General features: G+C 37.4%; 1 protein-coding gene across 8 annotated transcripts in view; it reads left to right on the forward strand.

Annotated features, from left to right (window-relative positions):
* The window catches only part of DNM3 (dynamin 3), a 524,278-nt gene that overhangs the window by 46,297 nt on the left and 462,417 nt on the right, over positions 1-15,564 (forward strand). The gene's annotated exons all lie outside the window — the stretch shown is intronic.

The following is a 15,564-nucleotide window of genomic DNA, read 5'->3' on the forward strand; positions in this document are numbered from 1 at the left end:
GTTTAGGTGGTGTTCTAAATTCTTTGTTGTCATTTCAATAATCTTCACAGCATCTTCACCAGGAGTAGATTCCATCTCAAGAAACCACTTTCTTTGCTTATCTGGAATAAGCAACTTCTCATCCATTCAAGTTTTATCATGAGATTCCAGCATTTTAGTCCCATCTTCAGGCTCCGCTTGTCATGCTAGTCCTCTTGCTCTTTCCACCACATCTGCAGTTACTTCTGCCTCTGAAATCTTGAATCCCTCAAAGTCATCCATGAGGGTTGGAATCCATTTCTTCCAAACTCCTATTCATGTTGCTATTTTGACTTTTCCTATGAATCATGAATGTTCTTAATGGCATGTGGAATGATGAATCTTTTCCAGAAAGTTTTCGATTGACTTTGCCTAGATCCATCACAGGAATCACTATCTATGGCAGCTCTAACCCTATGAAATGTATTTCTTAAATAAGGAGACTTGAAAGTTAAAATGACTACTTGATTTATGGCCTGCGGAATGGATGCATTAATCACATCTTACATCTCCATCAGAGCTCTTGGGTGATCAGCTATACTGTCAATGAGCAGTAATATTTTGAAAGGAATCTTTTCTGAGCAGTAGGTCTCAACTGGGCTTAAAATAGGTCTCAATAGGCCTTAACAATATTCAGTAAACCATGTTGTAAACAGATGATGTACTGTTATATAGGCTTTGTTGTTCCATTTCTAGAGCACAGGCAGAGTAGATTTAGCATGATTCTTAAGGGCCTTAGGATTTTCAGAATGGTACCTGAGCATTGGCTTCAACTTAATGTCACCAGCTGCATTAGCCCCTAATAAGAGAGTCAGTGTGTCCTTTGAAGCTTTGAAGCCAGATAATGACTTCTCTAATTATGAAAGTCCTAGATGGCATATTCCAGGAGACTGTTTCATTTACACTGAAAATCTGTTGTTTAGTGTAAATGATACGTAGTTTTGGAATAGAGGTGAGATTTGGTGGGGTGTGGTCCGGAGCCGAAGTCCTAGAAAGAATTCTTGAGATGTCTTTGGTGCAAATTTATTAAAGCACGGAAATAGGACCTGTGAGCAGAAAGAGCTGCACTGGGGTTGTGAGGAGCAATTGATTATATACTATGGGGCTGGGGGAGGTAAGGAAAAAGGGAGGTTTTCAAAAGAACTTTCATATGCTAAAGAGGACCTACAAGATTCTGGAGGCCTTGCCATAGTCAAGTTAAGGTTGTTTTCCCCTCAGGTAAAGCATTAACATTAAGATAGTTGGGAGCTTGGAAGAATGTCATACATATCCTGCCCAGGAGTGAGGCTGGGGTGGGGTGGGGTGGGGTGGGGGGGTGGGGTGGGTGGGTGGGTGTCAGTTTCTGCTTTGTCTTCAGCTAGCCTTCTGCTTCCTCATCATAACCACCTTCATAATTGTCGTAGCTAGATCTGCTGGAGAACTTGCTGCAGCTTCTACACCAGCACTTGCTGCTTCACCTTGCACTTGTATGGTGTGGAGACGGCTTCTTTCCTTACACCTCATGAACCAACCTCTGCTGGCTTCAGACTTTTCTTGTGCAGCTTCCTCACCTCTCTGAGCCTTCACAGAACTGAAGAGAATTAGGGCCTTGCTCTGGATTAGGCTTTGGCCTAATGCATTCTCTTAAGAGAATGTTACGGATAGTTTGGTCTTCTATCCAGACGAGTAAAACTTTCTTCATATCAGCAATAAAGCTGTTTCACATTCTTTTCTTTTTAAAAAATATTTATTTATCTATTTTAGAGAGAGGGAGAGCCCATGCAGTTGTGCACATACCATAAGGAGGGGGCAGAGGGAGAGGGAGACAAGCAGACTCCCTGCTGAGCGTGGAGCCCACTGTGGGGCTTGTTCCCAGGATCTCGAGATCATGACCTGAGCCAGAACCAAGAGTTGGACGCTTAACCAACTGAGCCACCCAGGTGCCCCAAGCTGTTTCACTTTCTTATCATTTATGTATTCAGATATGCACTTTAAATTTACTTCAAGATTTTTTTCTTTGCATTCACAACTTGGCTGTCTGGGACAAGAGGCCTAGCTTTTGGCTATCTCAGCTTTCGGCATGCCTTCCTCACTGAGCTTAATCATTTCTAGCTTTTGATTTAAACTGAACAATGTGCAGCTCTTTCTTTGACTTGAACACTGAGAGACCATTGTTGGGTTATTAGTTGACCTAATTTCAGTATTGTTTTGTCTTAGGGATTAGGGAGGCCAGAGGAGAGGGAAAATGACAAGGAACAGTCAGTCAATGGAGCAGTCAGAAGGCATACAACATTTGTGGATTAAGTTTGCTGTGTTCTTATATGGGTGCAGTTTTTAGTGCCCCAAAACAGTTACAATAGTACCATCAAAGATCACTGATCACAGATCACTGTAACAAATATAATAACAATGAAAAAGTTTGAAATATTTTGAGAATTAGCAAAATGTGACATAGAGACATGAAATAAGCAAATGATTTTGGAAAAATGACTCTGATAGACTTCCTTGACACAAGGTTGCCACAAACATTCCATATGTAAAAAATGCAGTATCTGTAAAGTGCAACAAAGTGAGGTGCAGTAAAACAAGGTATGCTTGTATAACAAACGACTGGGGGGACTTGTGGTACTGTGGCTGGAATGAATTTCAGCGATGCTTTCTTTTTTCTCCTCCCTTCTTCTGCCTGCCTCCCCCTTCTTTAAAGAATCCCATTGGTCAGTAACTTGTTACATGGAAAATTACCTTTGCTTTTGTTATTTACATTATGCCTTTAGGAATTTTGGAATGATATGGGAGTCCTTAACAGAAGAAGTTAGAATCAAAGCTTATTGTGTTCTGTCTATGGCTTGAATTTAAAATAAGAAAGGGAAAACATAAAAGTTTTAGTCTTATAATGTGAGGATTAAGTTAAGAAATCATCAGTGATGAGCATGTGTCTAGTAATTTCATTTACAAGCCATTTGATTAATGACTACACTAAATATTTCTTCAGATTCGCATAGCTGTCTTAAATCTGAATTGTTTTTGCAATTCTGTTATCATCTTTTCTGGTTTAATGTTTGAAACTCATTACATGTCTTCTTACTAGAAAGTTATTTCCCATTGGTTATAGTAGAATTATATTTTAATGTGATGTGATTGGATAATAACACATTATCATCAAAAGCAGGAGAAGGTAGATTTATCAGGCTATTGAATTACAGGAGATGTTATTGCTGTGAGAGAAAACCCAATTACCTCTGGCCTGTGGACAAGGAACTTCCTATTTCCTACTGGAGATCTAAAATTGATTATATTCAGGCTAGTAGATTTACGCAGTTATTCCTAGAATCACAAAATTCTAGAGATATTAGGACTTTAGAAGTTATCTAATCCTACACCCTCATTTAAAAAATGTTGTATGGGGATGCTGGGTGGCTCAGTCAGTTAAGCGTCTGCCTTCGGCTCAGGTCATGATCCCAGAGTCCTAGGATAGAGCCCCACCTCGGGCTCCCCGCTCAGCGGGGAGTCTGCTTCTCCCTCCACGCCTCACCCTGCTGTTGTGCTCTCTCTGTCCTTCACTTGCTTGCTCTCTCTCACAAATAAACAAATAAGTAAGTAAGTAAGTAAAATAAATCTTTAAAAAAATGTTATTCAGGTGAAAGTTCTCTTGCCCAAGGTTACACTGGAATCAGAACCCAAAGGCCATAATCGCCCTGAGCTAGTGACCATTTTCTAAATACAGAGTGTCTCTTCTCTGTTTATACAAGGTATACATTCTGAGTAAATAAGGAAATTCTTAAAAACAAACCAACAAAACAAAAAATCTGGGCTGGAGTCCTACATGAGGCTCCTTGCACAGTGGGGAGTCTGCTTCTCCCTCTCCCTCTCTCTCTCTCTGTCAAATAAATAAACTCTTATACAAGGTATACATTCTGGAGGCAGAATCTTTTAAAATTTTATGTCTGATATTTAAAAGGTTTTCTATAGTCTTCATGGTTGCATTAACTATAAAGCCAATTCTTAGTCTTTTTTTTAAAGTAAGTTCTTTGATTTACCTTATTATTGCCAGAGTGTATCAGAGTAGCAAAATTGTTCATTCTTTCTCTTCTTTTTTTGGCGTAGTTGACATACAGTGTTACATTAGTTTTAGTTATAAAACATAGTGACTGCACAGCTCTCTATGTTAAGTTGTGCTCACAAGTGTAGCTATTGATGTGATGTGGCCTGGGAGTGAACGGTCCAGAAAGAATTCTTGAGACGTTTTCTGGGTAAAAAGGTGTTTTTTATTAAAGTATGGGGACAGGACCCTTGGGCAGAAAGAGCTACTCTGGGATTGTGAGGAGCAATTGATTGTATGCCTTTAAGTTGGGAGGGGCAGAGATAAAGGAAGTATTCAAAAGGATTTTCATGTGTGGAAGAAGACTTGCAGCATCCTGGGATCAACTGGAGGGAAGGTTGCTTTTTGCCTCTAGCAAAACATTAACATTAAGGCAGTTGTGAGTTCCTTGAAGAATGTCACTCTGTCGGTCTCAAGTACTTGTCAATGCGCTGCAAGGTGTAAGGAAATTTAATTTTATCTACATTTCTTTTGCCTTTGTTCTCCTAACCAGCTACTACCTGTCACCATGCAATGCTATTACAGTACCATCAACTATAGTCCCTATGCTGTACCAATCATTCCATTCTTAATGATCTTTTCCCAATGAATTGTGGGACCCATAAAAAAGGTAACTCTCATATTTATTTTTGTTGTGCTTTATTTACTTGGTTAAATAGGTGATTCTTTCACAAAATTTCTACTTTTAACATTTCTTTGATAATTTATAAACACATTTATGCAAACTACATATGTATAAATGTGTAAATATCTTATCAATATTTGAAAAGATTTGAGATTTATTCATTTAATGTTAATATATTATAACCAAATTATTAAGTTATTTTAAGGTGTGTCCTGCTAATGTAGCTTTTTCCCATTGTCTTTTCTTCCCAATTGAAGCAAGTGGAACCTTTAGAATATATATATAAACTAATCCTTACAATCTGATTAATTTTAAAAAGGGCTGTGATTCTATTATGCTCTCTGTGATCTGTCTTATATTTTAATACCCATGTGGTCAAGAAATTCTTGGTTATCTTCTCCTTTCCTTTTCTTTTCTTTTCCTTTAGTATTCATTTTTTTTCTTATTGTATGTCCTATAGTTAGAAATCAGCTGGTTATTATCATTATATGCTAAGAATGTAGGGGGATTTTTTTTTTCTTTATGATTAGGAAAAACATTTGCTTGTGAAGTGTGAAGAAATCATAATGTTTTATTTGCAATAAAGTTTTGAAGCCAGTTCCCGGGGTTATACAGTGAAAAGATAGTGGAGCTGGGAATAAAACCAAGGTCATATGAAATTCATTTTTCTTAGTGCATGGGAAATAACATCACTTCCCCAGAGAACAAATGCTGTAGGTATTAGAAACAATTAAGGGTTTTGGGGCACCTGGCTGGCTCAGTGGGTAGAACATGTGACTCTTGATCTCGGGGTTGTGAGTTTGAGCCCCACGTTGGGTGGAGAGATTGCTTAAAAATAAAATCTTAAAAAAACTCACACAATTAAGAGTTCTTAATATAGATGATAATACTGGCATAGATGCAAGAAATAATAGGTATGGGGAACTTCTAGCATCTTATTGTTGGCTGGAACTCTGATTCTGCTAAAAGAAGAGGAAGGCATTATAATGGAAAGGACCCCGAAATAGGTGTCAGTTTCCACTTGTTTGGCCTTGTGGCCTTAAGTAAATAATTTAGCTGTTTTTAGCCTTCAGGCAATAACACCTGTCTTTCCAAACTTCTAAGTTTATTGTGAGGATTAAATGTGACAATGCATGTGAAAATATTTTGAAAATAGTGCTATATAGATGTGAGTTAGCACTAATCCAGAGCATCTGTTCCATTTTCCTTTTGTCTTGCCAAGAGTGTCATCCCTTTGAAGGTGGACCAAGGCAGTGGAGAAAATTATAATGTTCTGTATCTTTTAATGACTAACAAAGAATATATTGGTGGTATGTCCTTAAAAGGAATTCTGGGAACGTTGACCTTATTAGAGTTTATAATGTCAAGGCAAGGTGGTACTGCATATCACTTTTCAAAAGGAGATTTTGGGGTGCCTGGGTGGCTCAGTCGGTTAAACATCCAAATCTTGATTTCCACTCAGGTCATGATCTCAGGGTCGTGAGATCAAGCCCCACCTGGGGCTCCATGCTGGGCGCTGGGCGTGGATCCTGCTTAGGATTCTTTTTCTCCCTCTCGCTCTGCCCTTCCCCCACCCCTCGCCTGAGCTAATTCTCAAAAAAAAAAAAAAAAAAAAAGAAAAAGAAAGAAAAGAAAAGAAAAAGTAGATTTTAAGAACAGAAAAATTAGATATTTTAAAGAAACTGTGACCTATAAAGATGGTTGATAATGAAAAAATGAAATTCTGATGATTTAGTCATGAATCATCTAAACAGTAGAGAAAGGTTTACGGGCAAGGTATTTTATCTAACAAGGCCATTGATATAGACAACTTTCTGAGCACAAAAGTCGCAGGAAATATACAAAATATCAAGGAAGGAGCATGTAACTAAGGAAAAATACAAGAATAGCATTTATTTAAAATGGAGTTGGTGACTTTCCCATATAGTACAATCGGCTTTAAAATATGCATCTAATAGAACATATTTCAAAGTTAGAAGAGTGGCTACTAGCTACTCCTTGGCTATGGCTGGAAAAGAATTCATATCAAAGTTTAGTTAGGTTAGTGTCAGGGAGGCTAAAACTGGGAATTAGCTGTGGTTTATAAGAAGGTTAGGGCAAATAAACCAATAAAAACAAGTTAAAGATAGGAGAAAGGACTCTTGTTTGTTTTTTAGAGTTGAAGCTCTTTCCAGAAAATAGTTGAGGATAAGGTCGCTGATTAGGGAAGGTGAAAAGCCTCTTTAAAACTATTCTTACTGGAAATATATTGCAGAGACTGACTGAATATTTACCAGGGATAGTTGCAGGAGGTGAAACATTTGGGTTTAATGTCTTTCTTTTTAACATTATTATTTACTATATTTGGTGCAGCCACTGTGCATGTGTGGATGTCTGGGTGTGTTGTAGTACATCCTGATCTGAATTTAAGCCTCATTTTGTGTTCCTCTGATTAGGATTTACCAGTCACAGTTTGTAGATTTTTAGCGATACCGAATGCTGAGAACAAAGGTATAAGAAAAAATTAATGAGAAAAAACAGTTTACCAGCCTCTAGTCTCCAAACCATCCCTACTTATTTGTAGTAGCATCAATGAATCAAATGATGATCATGGGTACAGTTCTTCAGATATCTGTTCTCAGTATAGGGATCTATCAGTTAAAGGACCAGAGGAAGAGAGAGGCAGCTGAACATAAAGAGTACCTTATAATGCCTGGGCATCCCTCATCAAACCTCTCTTCCAAAGCTGATATGCTATGTAGTACCTTAAAATGAGCTATTTATTTGGCTGTGCATTCTCATTTACATTTTATGTTCAAATGCTTTATAGCTCACATCAAAAGAGAAGAATAGAGCCTGGCAGCAACCCCTTTTGTAAGGCCATATTTAAAGCTTAGTTTGATATTGTACTGTAAGAGGGATGCTAAAAATAATGTTCATAGTGAATCTGTTTTCCAGTTTTATTTTAAGATTTGGTTTTTTAAAGCTATCTTCAGCCTTGTATGTAAGTACTTATTCCATGAATTTATATAGAAGTAGCATTTCTGGCCAAGTAGAAAAAAATGACTAGTTGATTCATTTTCCTAGAAAACCGACAGATGCTTTCCTAGAGATAAAACATAATCAAATTTATTTAAAATTGACTTGGTGACTTTCCTGTAGTAAAACTGGCTTTAAAATATGCATTTAACATAACATATTTAAAGTTAGAACAATGGCTACCAGCTACTCCTTGACTCTGAATTAAAAAGAATTCATATGAAATTTTAGATATCAGTTGAATTAACTTATAAGCAACTTCCAATGGGGAAAGAAATTATTAAGTTGGTACTTATTTATTTATTTTTTGGACACTGCTTCTGCAAAATAAATTTGAAATTTATAGAGGGGCCTTAGTTCATGCTAGAATAGTAGTAACTCCCAATTCTGTATATGTGTGTGTATGGAGGGGAAAGGGTATGTATAAATCTATCTAGGAGAATATCTTTTTGGTCTTGATTATTAGACACTAATCATAGAAGCAAAATGTAAGCAGTGATCCCTCCTGAACTGAAGGTAAAATAACAATGGACATAGTTTATAAAAGTCACTCTATATAGTTGTTGAAAAATCTGGTTCTTAAAAAATACATTAGTTTCTGAAAATCTTTCCATGTAATTGAGTTTATATGGTTTTGCAGCCCAACTGCTGGGACGGCCAACAATCTACCAAGAGCGGAAGAGTATCAAAGTGAAAGGGCCTCAGTGATCAAAACATCAGATCTGAGTTTCCCATTTGGAAAGCTGGAGGTGGTTGATGCCAATGTATAGTATTAGGAATGGGGCTGGAGGTATAAATTGGGTAATCATCATATGCAGTAGATAGCTCCTCCCAAATTAATTTTAAATATCTTTTAGTTTTAGAACACTTTTATTAGATTTATAGCAAAATGACAAAGATAGTGCAGAGGGCTCCTGTAGACCCCACACCCGGTTTCTGCCATTGTTAAAATCTTACATGAGTATGGTACATTTGTTACAATTATCAAACCAATATGAATGTATTTTTTTATTCATTGAAGTCCACATTTTATTCATATTTTCTTGGTTTTTACGTCCTGGCCTTTTTCTATTCCAGGATCCCATCCAGGGGATAGCATACTGCACTTGGTGATCATGTCTGTTTAGGGTCTTCCTGACTATGACAGTTTATCAGACTTATCTTATTTTTGATGATATTGATAGTTTTGAGGAGTACTGATGAGGTATTTGGTGGAATGTCTCTTAATTGGAATTGATGTTTTTAGCATGGGGTAATATGTTTTGGGTGAAAGACTACAGAGGGAAATTGCCCTTTTCATTACATCATATCAGAGGTACATACATTATTGGAATGACTCACTACTATTTTTTTAAAAGATTTATTTATTTATCTTGGAGAGAGGTGAGAGCACACACGTGCTGATGTGCACAGAGGGGAGGGGCAAAGGGAGAGGGAAAAAGAGAATCTCAAGCAGACAAACCACTGAGTGTGGACCTGATATAGGGCTTGATCTCAAGACCCTGAGATCTTGACCTGAGTGGAAATCAAGAGTCACACTTAGCCAGCTGAGCCACCCACCATGACTTGTTACTATTGATGTTGACCATTAGCCATCTGACCGAGGTAATATTTGCCAGGTTTCTCCCTGTCCCTACTGTAAACTTTGGGAGGAAGTCACTACATTTAAGGAGTAGGTGTTCTGCTCCTCTTCCTTGAGGGTAGATTGTTTATGTAAATTACTTGGAATTCTTCTGCTTGGCAGACTTGTTTCTTCTTCTCCATTCATTTATTTATTTTGTCATTTATATATATCCAAATGGACTCATGGATATTTATTTTATACTTTGGGTTATAATCCAACACTAATTTATTTATTTTGTTGCTCACACTGTTCCCTTGGGAGCTCTTTCGGTTGGCTCCTGCATCCCTTTGACAAACTTCCATCATTGTGTGTGTGAATATGTGAGTTTTGAGCACTTCTTTACTTTCTATCACTGTAAGATGCTTCAGGATCATCTTTAATATTTCCTGCCCTAGTTCCAGAATCAGCTATTTCTCTAAGGAGCCCTCGTTCCTTTTATGGAGAATGGCATTAGAAACCAAGATCTGGATGGCCTGCTCATTGCTACTTGTATGTAGTTGTTTCTAGGCCCTCTCCGCTGGCAGAGCTGGGAGATATATATGTGTGTATATATTTGTATATATATATAACCTGTGTATATACACATACTTATAAATATTTCTATATATGACCATCTGCATTTATGTTAAACAAGTTCATATTGATATCTCCAACTCGAATCTATTACCACATGGATAATTCTAGCCTACTCTTCTTGCTTATCTGTAATTTCTCATTCCAACAGTAAGAAACTTGGCTCCCACCATCCATTTATTTAGTAATTGTTCATTCCAGTACACATGTTTGCAGTAACAGAATTGTTAACTTGTATCCCTGGGGGTGGGTGGGGAGTTCCAGCTTTATCAGCTTAGGATACAGTGGTTAAATGCAATTCCTTTTTGCCTTTACTCTTGCAGATTTCACTCATTTCCACTTACTTAGGTCAGCGCTTTCCCCCTCTACACCTTTCAGTGAGGTTGTTTCATAAATTCGTAATACAGTGAGAGTGTTTTGTCACATTCTGCATTCCATTCTGGGGTCATTAATGATTAAAAAAATGCATTCCTTCAGGTTCACTCTTTGTGCTACAAAGTTTTATGGGTTTTGACAATGTATAGTATCATGTATTCATCACTACAGTGTCATATACCCAAATTATTTTTAATTGTTAATGTTTGATCAATTTTGATTAAAAAATCCAGTGGTTTTTGGAGACTTGATCTAATATAATTTGAAATGTGTATTATTTATATGTGGGTACATAAAGTAGCTAAAACTTAAGTGAGTTTTAGGTTATCATAAAGATATCTCATAATCTTAAATATATAATTATATTTTACATATTTAATAAGCACTATGGCAAAATTCCTGTAATTTTTCTGGTACAACAGTCATGTCAGATGGTTGCATTCCTTAATCCTCTCCAAATTATTTGCATTTTCAAAGAACAGTAGATATTCATCCAAATATGTCCTACCTGGTGTTATGATTTTAGGCAGCGTTAACAATGAATTACAAACTAGTATGCAGTGTTGGGGAATCTTGCTTTCTAGGGCCAGACTCCCTGACTTATACCTTAGTGTATTGCTTTATTTCTTGATTCATTTTTAAACCTTCTTCGAGTCTTAGTTCTTTTGGACCATCTTCAAGTGATCCCCAAGCCACACCTTCTTTATGAAACAGGGCTACATTTCTTCATTGAATAAGTAATTTTTGAGCATCTTCTATATGTGTGACATTGTGTTAGGTAGGGGAAGAGTTCCTAATTATAAATCAGCCAAAATGGGTGGCTAAAATGCTCTTGGAACCAATGGCTCCCAGACTGCTAAATTTCTTAAGTCAGTTAAAAAGCAAGCAAACAACCAACCCCCCCCAAACTTTGGCAGTGGATATAAAGTTGCCATCTTTTTTTATATTGTCAAGTGTGTACATTAAAAATGAACAACAGGCAAATAAAAGACAAGTAAGACTTTCATGAAGTAGGTTTTGTTTGCCCCTTCCAAATGTCTAATTTAAATTTTATACTGTGTTCCTTTCGCTAATTAATGTAAACTTCCCCTCCCCCAATCCTTTATTTCTCAAACAACTTAAGCTATTATCCTACTCCACAGATGTCAAGGTAGACCTTTATTATTATTTATTATTTATTTTTTAATTTATTTAAGGGTAGACCTTTAATGAGTAGAACAGATGTCAGACTTGACAGTAGTGAATAATCATGTCTGTCTGTTGTCAGTCTTTTGACTCTAAGTAAGGGAAATGCTGTGGAGAATTGCTGCTTTGGCTGAAAACCTAAATTAGCACATGCTATTCCATAGTGAATGCTTGCTTAATAAATATCTGCTAAATGAATAAAAAATGAATCTTTTCTCATCATCTCATTCATTAATGTGAAGATAGATAGACTCTAACATCTGACAGGAACTTCCTTTACTGCTAACAATCTGGCATTTTCTATATTTTATAGATGAACATAATAAAAATATGATCTTTGTTCTAATTGGCCAGTGGTAGAATTTAACCTTGGTTTTCTGACTTTGTTGCAACCTTTTTTCTGAGTAAGAAATTATTTTAAAATTAGGACATTTCTTATTATTGTTTTCATTTTGAACCATGTTTCACAAGTAAGCTTTTGATAGAGCGTATCATGACATTTTGTGGATTTAGTGATCCTGTAAATCTAGCTCCATCACCTCTAAGACCAAGTAAGACTGAGATTAAAAAAAAAATTATTTTAAGTCTTTAGGATATAAATAAAAACTGGAATATGCTTATGAAGGTTTAGAGATTTCTAGAATTTAATCAAGAGCATTTTTAGAAACTTGTTTCGCCTTATTAAAGAAATACAATGTTCATCGAAGTATATTTAGAAAACACAGATAAAATGATAAGGAGATAAAAATTACCCACAATCTAGTCACCTAGAAGTTAACCACTTTTAATATTTAGGCATATATTTGTCTTATATTATACTGTTATATGATTTGAAAATGTAATATATAGATACATACATGTATTAGATATCCATTTAGGTTTACTAACTTGATTTTTCACTTAATAGAGAGTGATCTTTTTTCATATTAATTATTCTGTTACACCATTCTCAATGATTACTAATATTCCATTGTATGATAGGTCCCCTCTTTTTGGATATCTATACAGTAGTCTCTCCTTATCCATAGTTTTGCTTCTGTGGTTTCAGTTACCCGCAGTGAGCCGTGGTCTGGAAGCAGATGATCCTCCTTCTGATAGATCATTAGAGGTTCAGTAGTAGCTTCATGCCATGTCACAATACCTGTATCATTCACAGTCTTCGTCTCGTCATGTAGGCATTTTATCATCTCATATCGCAGGAGGAAGGGTGAGTGAGTATAGTACAAGATATTTTGAGCAAGAGAGACCACATTCACACAACTTTTACTATAGTATATTGTTATAATTATTCTATTTTAATCATTACTTATTGTTGTTAATCTATTACTGTACCTAATTCATAAATTAAACTTTATCATAAGTATGTATGTGTAGGAAAAACAGCATATATAGGGTCCCATATTATCCATGGCTTCAGGCATTCAGTGGGAGTGTATCCCCCGTGGATAAGGGAGAGACTCATATAATTTCCAATCACAATTTCATTTTAATCTTGTTAATTGAAGAGGAGGTTATGCTATTCACTTTTTAGGAGAAGGGGATGATGAGGTGTCTTTGAAGTTAAATTGAAGTAGGGCAGCAGTGCCCTCAAATGCGGTGAACCACTGCTCTGGGACACTTCTCTGCTGGCTCGCCTGGCTGGGCTGCAGGCCGGCCTAGGCCTGTTTGTTGTTAGCCCAGCGGAGAGAGCAGTGGCCTCAGTGGCGTCAGCAGGAACAGAGCTGGCTTCATCTCTGCTCTTTGTCTCGGATGTGGTGCTGGTGTGTTGTCCCCGCTGCTGCCATGTGATGGCTCGTAAGCAGCACTACACACAGGATCTGTAACTCCCTTTGAAAGCTCTATTGTGAGATGCTGCTGAGTTTTAGTGCAGGGGAGGTTTTTGCTAGTGTGTTGCTTTTGGTTTCTTTCAAATGTGAATGTGCCTTCCTCTAAAGAATCCTAAGTAAGGAAAGCACTAGTTTTGAGACAACTAGAAGATGAATTAAATTATCCTTTACTTGAAGCCTCCTGTAATAGAACAGTAGCATAATAGAAAAGTAAATGCTCAGATTTCTTTGTCTACTTTGCACTGCAGTTAATCACCATAAGAGAAGTGAGAAATAAGAGAGTGGGGTAGGAATCAGGGATGGTTTCATAAGTGAAATGATATTTGAATGGGACAATCAATAATGGGTAGTATTTTGAGAGTAGTAACAAATGACAAGGAAGCACAGAAATGTGGACAATGGAAGTTATCCAGGATATTCATAAAACATTGGTTGAGGGCCTGTGGTGTACCAGGAATTATACTAAAATTTGGATACATGAGGATGACATGGTTCCTCCTTTCTAGGAGTTAACAGTATGGTTGGAAAGATGGAAAATAGATGAACATAACATGGTTGGCTCTATAAGATAGGTTTCTACAGATAATAAGGAATTCAGAGTAGTACTCAGCCTCGGCAGAGTAACAGAAGTCTTGTAGGGGCTGATTGCTGAGCTGAGTCTTGAAGAAAATGGGGAGCTGGGGGAAGGGGACTCCAGGGAGAGGAGACTCCAGGTGGAGGAGACTGTGCAAAGGCAAGGGTGTAAGAAGGAAGATTGGATCTCCAGAGCGCTGCAGAGAGTTCAGCATACAGCAGAAGAGGAGATTGCCAAGTGGAGGAGGATTGGCAATGCATATTTTACGAGGGCTTGAGTTAAGACAATAAGGGGTGGGGAGATAATCAAGGAGACTTCCAGATTTTTGCTTGGGTGGTGGTGCCATTCACTATTACAAAAAAATAAATAAATAACCACAATCAAGGAGGAAGAGATTGGGACAGCAGTGTGTTCTGTTTGGGACATGATGAGTTCAGAGTGCTTGTGATATATTGCTATAACAAGTAGAAGTTTGGAGCTCCGAAGAGAGATTAGGACTGCAGATTCATGAATAGCAATTATTAGCAGGGAGTCGATGAAACCACTGAGGGAGAACATGTAGAATGAGAAGATGGCTGATAAAAATCCAAGGAGTGCACAATGGAAGACACTGAGAAGGAGGAGAGGGAGGAAGGGTGGGAAGGGATGGAATGAGGGAGGTTAGCTGAGAAAGCATCAGGAGAGGTGAGGAGAGAGGAAGAGAGGTCAGCAATATCAAGTTTGCTGAAAGAACAAGGGAAGATAAATACTGGGAGCACCACAGCTTTTAGAAATAAGGTTGTTGGTGAGGGCAGCTACAAGGGTGAAGTAGGAGATTGGCTTAAATTTCAGTGGTGGAGGTGTGTGTTAGAAGTCAAGGAGGCATGATTTTAGAATCCTCTTGTAAGAAACTTGGCTGTAGAGGCAGAAGTGAGGTTAGGGTTAGAAGTCCATAGTATGTGAATATTGTCACTGCTTTGAAGTGTATGGAGTTCAGTGTATATAAGAGATGGCATTATTGTAGTCTCACCTCCCCTGGCCAGAATGCAGAAATTCAAAAATGCTTTTGTCCTCGGTTTTTATAATTTTGACAGTTTAACAATATGGTGTATTATGTTGTAGAAAGCATTTCACATCCTTGATTTTCCATATACCCTGAAAAAAGACAGCTCTGAGAGACAAGAGGTCAACTAAACAGGCTGTGAATAGCGAGGTGACATAGCAAAGCCCCTCTGGGTTACCCTTAGGTGAACAATGCTGGCTGCTGCCCAGAACACCCCCACTTCCAGGCAACTCTCCTACACTGGGTTATCTGACCTTGATGCCCACTACTAAGTAGGGACTAGCAGGGAAGGTGGGGTTAAGAGCAGGCCCACTGGTGTCAGGGAGAAGTGGCACCCAATGTTCTGGTAGCGAAGGGGAAGACAGGCACATTGTCAGATACCTCCTAAGGACACAGCAATAATCATAAAAAAAGCTCACAGTTTGTGCAGGGTTTTCAGCCCTCTTTAATATCCACTGTGGGCATCACTACTTTTTAGCCTAATCTAATAATTGATGTTTTAAATGAAGACTTTATCAAGAGATGTTTAAATACTTGGTATACAGTGTATTAAGAATGCCAACAAGAAAATATTAACTATATTTTATGGTTTTCCATTAAAATAAAATTTTGGCAATTAAAGTGTT

This window comes from Ursus arctos, unplaced genomic scaffold (genome assembly GCF_023065955.2).
Source record: "Ursus arctos isolate Adak ecotype North America unplaced genomic scaffold, UrsArc2.0 scaffold_2, whole genome shotgun sequence".
Taxonomy (NCBI): Eukaryota; Metazoa; Chordata; class Mammalia; order Carnivora; family Ursidae; genus Ursus; species Ursus arctos.